The sequence below is a fragment of the Lutra lutra genome, chromosome 16, assembly GCF_902655055.1.
Source record: "Lutra lutra chromosome 16, mLutLut1.2, whole genome shotgun sequence".
NCBI lineage: Eukaryota > Metazoa > Chordata > Mammalia > Carnivora > Mustelidae > Lutra > Lutra lutra.
In genome coordinates this window covers 18,367,788-18,377,737 of record NC_062293.1, presented here as the reverse complement: position 1 = coordinate 18,377,737, position 9,950 = coordinate 18,367,788, and the positions used below count along the sequence as shown (strand labels likewise).

Here is a 9,950-nt window from a genome sequence, read left to right as displayed (position 1 = left end):
CCTTCGGCTCAGGTCATGATCCCAGGTCCTGGGTTCGAGCCCCACATCGGGCTTTCTGCTCAGCAGGGAGCCTGCTTCTTCCTCTCTCTCTGCCTGCCTCTCTGCTTACTTGTGATTTCTCTCTGTCAAATAAATAAATAAAATCTTTAAAAAAAAAATAAACCATGTGATTTGAGCATTAACATGACTTTTTCTATTTTTTTTTAAAGATTTTATTTATTTGACAGAGAGAAAAGAGAGCCAAGCAAGGGGAGCGGGAGCTGAAGCAGGAGGCTCCCCGCTGAGCAGGGAGCCTGATGAGGGCTCGATTCCAGGACCCTGGGATCATGACCTGAGATGCCCAACCAACTGAGCCACCCAGGCATCCCTATGCTGCAACCTTAGGGAGAGCTCACCCGATCATGAACCCAACTGAAGGCTACCATCAGAGTATGATGATTTCCCACACAACAGAAGTCATGGGGATGTTTTGCAGTGAGGCAGCATGTTTAAAGTGGTGTCTTGGAAAGATGATTCAGTAGCTGAGTGTGGCATAGGTTGACCCAGGGAGACTGACAGTAGAACTGAGGTAAGTCCTGGCTAGGTGCTCTGGGACCCTAACTCAGTGCGGGAGCACTAGGAATAAAAGGAGGGGGTGGATTTGAAGAAACATTCTAAAGGAAACATCAGTAGGACTTGTGATATACTGGATTTAAGGAAGACCTTGTGGATAGAGTCAAAGACCTTTCAGAACTTCAAAGGTGGAGAGTGAAGGGAGTGTTAGATCCACTGAAGGAAATGGGGAGAAACAGAGGAAGAACTGGCTTGGAGATGAAAACTGTTATATTTTAGACCAGTTAGTTGGTCAGTTCTAACAATGGCCTTGGCATTGACTGATCCTTTTCTCTACTCCTTACGTCCCTGTAGTCTCCAAATCCTGTTGCTCTTTCTCATGAAAAAACTGTCTCTTGCTTTCTCTTCATACTGCCATGTCTCCAGTTCAGGTTCTTGTCCTTCCAGCTCAGGTTCTTTTTTTTTTTTTTTTTAAGATTTTATTTATTTATTTGTCAGAGAGAGAGCGAGAGCGAGAACAGGCAGATAGAGTGGCAGGCAGAGGCAGAGGGAGAAGCAGGCTCCCCACTGAGCAAGGAGCCTGAGGCGGGACTCGATCCCAGGACTCTGGGATCATGACCTGAGCCAAAGGCAGCCGCTTAACCAACTGAGCCACCCAGGCGTCCCTAGCTCAGGTTCTTAAAATAACCCTCTAGCTGGTGCCCTCTCAGAAACATCTTGGCACTGAAACTTTCTGCTTCGGCAAAGCAAAGAGAGTCATGGTGGGGGAAAGTTTAACTATTGTTCTAAATATACCGCATGGCTTGTGAAAGATGGGCAAGGTCCTGCAGCCACACCCCAGTAAGGACACCACATGACCCTGGGGGATGATAATGAAGGCAGGGTACCGAGCAAATAGTTGTCTCATGTTCTTGTCCATTTGGGGCTTAGGCATGGAGAATGTTAGATTCAGTGTGGTAGGGAAGTCACCCCAGAAATGGAGTAGTAATGAGGCTCCGTTGTAGAAGGGGTGAGAGTTAAGGGCAGGCAGGGAAGGCAAGTGAGTCAGTTATGGGAATAAAAAACTCATATCCTGAGTAGAGAGTAAAGGGTGGAAGGAGCAGGCATGAATGAACCATGGGTTAGGCGAGCAAGAGGTCAAATCCAGGGGTCCTAGGGCAGAAAGAAAAGAGCAGGGGTAGACAGACCAAGAATAGTCTGAGAAATCACGTGTCAGGGAGCAGGAACCCAGGCTGGGAAACTGGACAGCAACAGGTGAGGCACCAGGCAGAGAGCTGCACCTCAAGGGTCAAGAAGTCCCCCAAACAGAAAAGAACAGCCAAATGCAGCCAGAACTACTTTAAGCCAAGGGGGAGGGGGCTTCAATTTTCCAATTAGGACCAGGCCCATTTCAAGGTGCGAGTTTTTTATAATTGACAATGGTTTTTCCATTATCATCCTATCTCTTGCCTGGCCAGGGATGTTTTTAAGGCTTACAGAAATAACCATGAACAGATTCCTACTATTTATGCTTAGGCTGGTCTGAGTCCAAGGATCACCTACTTAGTCATTCCTCTAGGAATGAAATCAGCCTGCGCATCTCCCAGGGTGAGAGGACGGGGAAGAGACATTTGGAACTTCCCCGGGCACAGGGTTCACTGCAGATGACCAGTTCCAACACCTTGTTATCAAGAGCCTGAGATCTGAGAAATGCTTCCATGAAAGCGAGACAACTGGTAGCCTTAAAGAGGGCTGATGAGGATCTTGTGGGAGGCAAGCCTTCCCTAACTCGCCAATCAGGTATCAGCTATCTCTGTATTTCTTGAGAACAGAGAAAAAATGGCTGCAAAGTGACCCGTCTTTGCTAGTGTTTTCAAAGCATTCTTCAATTAGTTTATTTTCACGTATTCTTTCATCACATCACTAGAGTTTAAGAACCAAAAGCTGAGGATGAGCCCCAGCTCAGCCATTAGCCGAGTGGCCTCAGGCTAATTGCCTTGTCTCTCTGGGCCTCATTCTGTTTATCTGGAAAACGAGGAAATTGGAATGAATGATCCTTAAGCTTCCTTCCAGTATTAAGAGCTTTTAGCTCATCACTATCCCTGGTGCTCTACACAAACCCCCATGGCCCAGAACACACTCATACTCAGCATGGAGAACTGGGTTCTGTTATTACCAAATGAATGACTAGGTCATCTAGGAATCCAGGCTGAGAAAGGGTCATCTAATAAAAATAGTTATTGATGTGAGTTCTTATCTAACATCCCCTTAAAGGTCTTATAGCAATTTTAAAAACTGTCAGTCCACTTGACCTAAGTTGTTAATTATCATCACTTATTATCTCTCTAAAGTCTCTTATACATCTAAATGATGATAATGGTTTAATAGTTTACAGCAAATTGGAACCATGATGTCACAAAGCCATACAAGGGGTAGCAAAGATGCTGTCATTAAATAAGCCCTTGCTTTTTTTAAACAGATGAAAAAATCTATAAGGACCAAGTGTTTTGTCCAGTCACAAAGTCACAAATGTTAAATGGCATTGCTGCTTCAACAATCTACTCCTTCCATTTCCAAATGCAGAGCCTCTGTCCTCTGAGAACACAGATCCAGACCTCGACCATCCCTGAGGTGGCTGTCTTTCTGCAGCTGTGAGGGGCAGGTTGGGGTGCGGTGCCCAACAGATTAGAATTTGCTAAAATATCCCAACCCTGCCATGTCATCCTTAAAAGCCCACCTGGTCCTTTGTCCCATATATTTTCCTTTCTGCTTTAAAATGTGAGTCTCCTCTGCGGTAATGCCAATCCGTATGTTTCTGATTTCGTTTACACTACATTTCTCCAAAGTGCTCTCTGACATCCCAAGCTTTACACATTTTCTAGAAGTAAAGAAGAAGATGTCACCTGCGGGAAGACTGGGACGAGACTGAACTTCCAGGCACCCACTGGGATTGTCCCCTTTAGGAAAATGATATCTCCCATCCTTATGGTGGTTGCTGTGTCTGGCTTCAACTCCACATACCACCTCCAGCTCTAGCCGAGGTGACAGTTATAACACCTGGGCTAGCCAGCATGGGACCCTATCCAGAACACAGAACATAATAAAGCAAGGAATGAACTTGATCCTTGACAGCTGGGCCAGGGCGTGAAGTAAGATTGTGAGAGACGTAATGATTCTTTGGTGCTTCCTGAGTATTTCATCTTATGCTTCAGCAGGAGAGCTTCGATATTCCCTCAGGGCAAACCTGACTATAACAATGAGAGTAAAAGCATGAACCGGACAAGGTGATGGATAACCCTCGGCAGAGAGAGGACATGGAGACAATGAAGCATGGTAGAAGATGCTGTGTAGCAGGCAACCCGGGTTCAAAGCCTGGATCTGACATTAAGCCCAGAGACTTTAAGCAAATTACTTAACCCCCCTGAGTATCACCAGAAAACCTCCACCTCAAAAGATTGTTGTACGAATTTTCAATGAGACAATGTTTATGACAGGACAATTAATAGGCACTTAATAAATGGCAATGAGTAGTATATTATCTGAAAGCAAAATGCTGTGTGTTGAATTCCCTCTTAATTCCCATTTACATCACCCTCCAGGCAGTCTCCTGACACCCCACGGAGTCCAATATGGAAGTTTTGATAACAATCAGTCAACAATAATTTAATGAGCCTGTGACTGCGTAAAGCCAGTGCCAGATGTTATGAGAGGGGACCGGAGGGGAAAAAAAGGAGCAGGTTTACAAGGTTGTTGAGGAGACATAACACAAGCTGCAGATGCTTGAGAAAAATCACAAAGCAATTTAGCAGTAGATTAAAAGAATCCAAGTTAAGTCTTGGGCTACTGGGGATGCAGAAGTAAGCGTGGGGGATACAGAGGCATGCTGGAAAATGGTCTTAATCAGGAATGCTTCTCTAGAATTCTGAACGTGGACTTGAATTTTAATCTTCCTTAATACATGGCAGATCTGAAGCCTGCAATTTTATAATAAAAGTACAATATTTGTGTTAAAAATTTGTGTGCAGGGGAGCCTGGGTGGCTCAGTTGGTTAAGCATCGACTCTCGATTTCGGCTGAGGTCATGATCTCGGCATCGTGGGACCGGGCCTCACATGGGGCTCAACGTTCAGCGGGAAGTCTGCTGGAGATTTCTTGCCCTCTCCCCTTTCCTCCTTTCTCTAAAATGAATAAATAAATCTTTAAAAAAATTTTTGTGTTGGGGCACCTGGGTGGCTCATTGGGTTAAAGCCTCTGCCTTGGGCTCAGGTCATGATCTCAGGGTCCTGGGATCGAGCCCCGCTTCAGGCTCTGTGCTCAGCAGGGAGCCTGCTTCCTCCTCTCCCTGTCTGCCTCTCTGCCTACTTGTGATCTCTGTCTGTCAAATAAATAAATAAAATCTTAAAACAAAACAAAACAAAACAAAATTTGTGTGTTGGGGAGGGAATGGGGAAAAACTGCTTAGTGGATATGATGTTTCCTTTTAGGGTAATGTTTTAGAACCAGATAGAAGTAATGGTTGTACAACAAAGTGAATGTACTAAATGCCACTGAATTGTTCATTTTAAAATGGTTAACTTTAGGGGCGCAAGGGTGGCTCAGTGGGTTAAAGCCTCTGCCTTCGGCTCAGGTCATGATCCCAGGGTCCTGGGATCGAGCCCCGCATCGGGCTCTCTGCTCAGTGGGGAGCCTACTTCCTCCTCACTCTCTCTCTGCCTGCCTCTCTGCCTACTTGTGATATCTGTCAAATAAATAAATAAAATCTTTTAAAAAAATAAAAAAAAAAATAAAATGGTTAACTTTAGGGGCACCTGGGTGGCTCAGTCAGTTAAGCGTCTGACTCTAGATTTTGGCTCAGGTCATGATTTCAGGGTTATGACATTGAGCCCTGCATTGGTCTCGTGCTCATGGTGGAGTCTGCTTCAGATTCTCTCTCCCTGTCCCTCTGCCCTCCTACTCAATCTCTCTCTCCCTCTCAAACAAATAAATAAATCTTAAAAATTCTTTCTCTCCGGGGCACCTGGGTGGCTCAGTGGGTTAAAGCCTAAAATCATGCTGAGCAGAGAGCCTGATTCGGGGCTCGATACCAGAACCCTGGGATCAGGACCTGAGCCGAAGGCAGAGGCTTTAACCCGCTGAGCCACCCAGGCGCCCCTAAAAATATACATACTTTGATAATGTATCATGGTATATTGTTGCTTGAAAAGAGTGTTGCAGAACCATATATACTGTAGTATGACCTCATTTTTATAAAAAAAAAATTTAAAACTATGTTGCTGGGGCACCTGGGTGGCTCAGTCTGTCAAGGTCTGCCTTCAGCTCAGGTCATGAGCTCAGAGTCCTGGAATCAAGCCCCATGTCGGGCTCCCTGCACAGCAGGAAGTCTACTTCTCCCTTTGCCCTTCACCCTGCTCATGCTTTCTCTCTTGCTCTCTCTCAAATAAATAAATAAATAAATAAATCGAAAAGATAAAAATAAAATAAAAACCATATTGCTAAAAAAACAAAACAAAACAAAACAAAACCATATTGCTTACTTCTGTTTGTACCAAAAGTAAAAAAGTCTGGAAGGATATATACCAAATATTAATAGCAGATATGCTTAAAAAGGAGTTGAGAAAATAGGGGGAAGAAACTTATATCTTACTGTGTATATTTCTGCAGTGGTTTATTTCATTTTATTTTTTAATTTAAATTCAATTAGCCAATATAGAGTACACCATTAGTTTCAGGTGTAGAGTTCAATAATTCATCACTCTTTTTTTCCCTAAGATTTCATTTATTTATTTATTTATTTATTTGTCAGATCGAGAGAGAGAGAGAGAGAGAGAGAGAGAAAGAGAGAGAGAGACAAAGAGCCAGTACATAAGCAGGGGGAGTGGTAGACAGAGGAAGACCAGGCTCCCCGCTGAGCAAGGAGGCCAACATGGGACCTGATCCCAGGACCCTGAGATCATGACTTGAGCCAAAAGCAGACACTTAACCAACTGACCCACCCAGGTGCCCCTCATCAGTTGCTCTGTAGTGGTTTAAAATGTTTTAAAGCAAACAAATATTACTTTTACAATCAAATACAACAAATTGGAAGATTATAAATTATAAAACATCTGTATCAGGGAATACATCAAAGGAATATACATTATATCATATGTATTATTATATACTGTATTATATTAATATATACATAATCTACTAAATCTACAGACGGATCTCCATAAAATATTGTCTGTTGAAAATGGCAGTACACATCATAATGTATCCCCCATCGCTTTTATAATATTTTCCTTTTTAAAAAAATTTTTTTGAAGATTTTATTTATTTATTTGACAGAAAGAGAGACAGTGAGAGAGGGAACGTAAGCAGGGAGAGTGGGAGAGGGAGAAGCAGGATCCCTGCCCAGTGGGGAGCCCGAAGCAGGGCTCCATCCCAGGACCCTGGGATCATGACCTGAGCTGAAGGCAGATGCTTAACCACTGAGCCACCCAGGCGCCCCTTATATTTCCCCCCCAAAAATGTAATAACCAGAAGCCTCCAAAGGGGAGAAATTTTTTTTTTAAAGATTTTATTTATTTATTTGACAGAGAGAGATCACAAGTAGACGGAGAGGAAGGCAGAGAGAGAGAGAGAGAGGGAAGCAGGCTTCCTGCTGAGCAGAGAGCCCGATGTGGGACTCGATCCCAGGACCCTGAGATCATGACCTGAGCCGAAGGCAGCGGCTTAACCCACTGAGCCACCCAGGCGCCCCAAGGGGAGAAATTTTTATAACCACCCTAAATGTAATAGAGACAGGCATACAAAGATGTACATGGATATGATAGTGCATGAACTCACCTCTAGAACTATAATTTCCAACTGTCAGGACAGAAATTAAAACTAAAAATCTTTGAGCACCATTTAATATTTACCACTATCATGTTAAATTATACCCCAGAGTTTCTATTTTGATGTGGGAGGAAAATCAGTTACGGCATGTGCTTCCCATTATGCTCCTGCATGTGTATACACATATACATGGAAGAGAGAGACGGGGGTCTTTGACAACATGGTGGGATTTCTAGGGACTCTTTTTCTCTTTAACCTATTCTATATTGTTTAACCTCTCCACAAGCAGTATTATCTTTGCAAACTGAAAAGAAAAATTTAAGAAGTGAAAATTCACATAAAATGTATATATTTTTTTAAGTTGGGGTTTTTTTTTTAGTAACTGCTCCCAGCATGAGGAATTCCTAAAAATGTTTTCTAGTAGAGCACTGGTCAAAGACTATGTCAAAGTCGTGACCCAAGCAACACCCCTTCCCTCAATGTTTGACATTTTCCTAAGCCAAAAAGAAAGCTCAAACAACATGGGGCGCCTGGGTGGCTCAGTGGGTTAAAGCCTCTGCCTTCAGCTCGGGTCATGATCCCGGGGTCCTGGGATCGAGCCCCGCATTGGGCTCTCTCCGCAGTGGGGAGCCTGCTTCCCCTTCTCTCTCTCTCTGCCTGCCTCTCTGCCTGCTTGTGATCTTCTTTAAAAAAAAAAAAAAAAAAGAAAGAAAGCTCAAACAACAAAAAATAAATGATCAAGATGGGAGGTGTATGAGGCTGGGAGGACTGGGTGAACAGAAATAGTCGAACTCTCCAGGCATGTCTGGACTTTAATATCCAGTTAGGTGACCTGTAGAGCACATCACCACAATCCCTGATCTCCTTCTGAAGATCAGGGAGCATCTCTGACAAGTACAGAACACGGCTTCCCACAGGGGCTAATCAGATGACATCCTCCCTTCTCCTCAGTTAGGGAAGTGCAAAAACCATACATAGGACCAGACAAAACCAGACAATGCAAGTCCTCTCCAACTACTGTTTATTTGGGGATTTTATCGGTACAACACCCAAACAGCTCCATAATTGGTAGAATTTACTCAACTGACAAAAATAAAGTCAGCATTAGGGATGTCAATAAAATATCAACCCATTAAAAAGTGGAAAAGTTCCAGGGACAATGAAAGGAAGTGAAAACATGGAGAGGAGAAGAATGTTGTCTTTAAAAAAAAAAAAAATTTGGAAAATTTTGGTACCAGTATCTTGGTCTATGCTATTATTACAATACCAAATAACTGACTTTGATTTTCAGTTCAAGAGGTTGTTATTTTTCTTCTAGTAAATCTAACTAGGTTTCTTAAGTCAAACAGTTGTTTTTTGTATTATATGCACATATATTTGGTGGGGACAAAAAACCCAACAGTTTCTAGGAAAGTATGCTGTTTCAGAGCCATACTCATGGCTGTGTTCTCAGATGGCTCTTGTGAGCATTAATGCAAGGTTCTCACCATTGGTCGGTACTGCATTAGGACGTATGATCCCCCTACTCTGGTTTCTCTTCAGATCGCATAAATATTTCACCTTTTACTAAAGATTTCCACAGAGAGAAACAATTCTGAGTCTGCAACCCATTTTTTGAGAACTTGCTTAGGGAAAAAAAAATAAAAAGGATAATCTCCAGCAAATCTAAAAACAAAGACAAAAAAAAAAAAAAAAACAGTAGAAGACTCCACTCTTAACCATATTGTCCCCACATATGAAGACTTTAGGTCTATTCTCCGTCCCTATTTGACCCAATTCCACTCAGCCTCAAAGCTACGGCACCTCCTCTCAGGTGTTCTGGCATCACCAGCCCTGTGGTTTGCACTCCTCTGAGTCTCATTTGGACATTTGAGGGTTGGGCCAAATGATCCCCAATGGCACCTCTGGATCAAAAATCCTTTAATTCCATGGTTCTACTAGCTTGAACTTTTCTATATTCTAAACCAGAACAATTTAGAGTTGGAAGGAACTTTGCAGGTTGACTTTTCAAACCCGTTATTTTACAGAGAAAAGAGAAGCTCAGCCAAGGTCAACGCCAGAAATCTGGAGATCATCGGGAGAAGAGCTGGAGAAAACACTAGGCTGCTTGATCCCCCAGCTTATTTTCTAAGAGACACCCCTGAGAGACTTCCCTCTTGGTGTCCAATATTTAAGATGAGCTCAACTGGAAAAGTCAGGTTTGTCTATGGTTTCCCTATGCGAAAGTGTTTCTGCCTCTTCCCACTCCGAGCCTAGGTTCTAAATTCAACTCAACAACAGAATCTAAAGACAACTGTCCAGGGGTGCCTGGGTGACTCAGGGGGTTGAGCCTCTGCCTTCGGCTTAGGTCATGATCTCAGGGTCCTGGGGATCAAGCTCAGCAGGGAGCCTGCTTCCCCCTCTCTCTCTGCCTGCCACTCTGCCTCCTTGGTGATCTCTCTTTCTGTCAAATAAATAAATAAAATCTTAAAAAAAGAATAAAGACAACTGTCCAGAGCAGAGAGTTCTTAGACGAATAGAGATGTGAGACCTCTCCTTAACTTTGACAGTGAACTGTGGTTGAAATAGGGAGCAACACTTCTCAATGAGGCCCCGTTTAAT

At 43.3% G+C, this 9,950-nt stretch overlaps 1 non-coding gene across 1 annotated transcript; it reads left to right on the top strand.

Moving 5' to 3' along the window:
* The first annotated feature begins 8,871 nt into the window (after positions 1-8,871).
* Positions 8,872-8,986, top strand: LOC125088308 (U5 spliceosomal RNA). Its single transcript, XR_007123692.1, has one exon. It is a non-coding gene; the product is annotated as a U5 spliceosomal RNA (small nuclear RNA).
* The last annotated feature ends 964 nt before the right edge of the window (positions 8,987-9,950 follow it).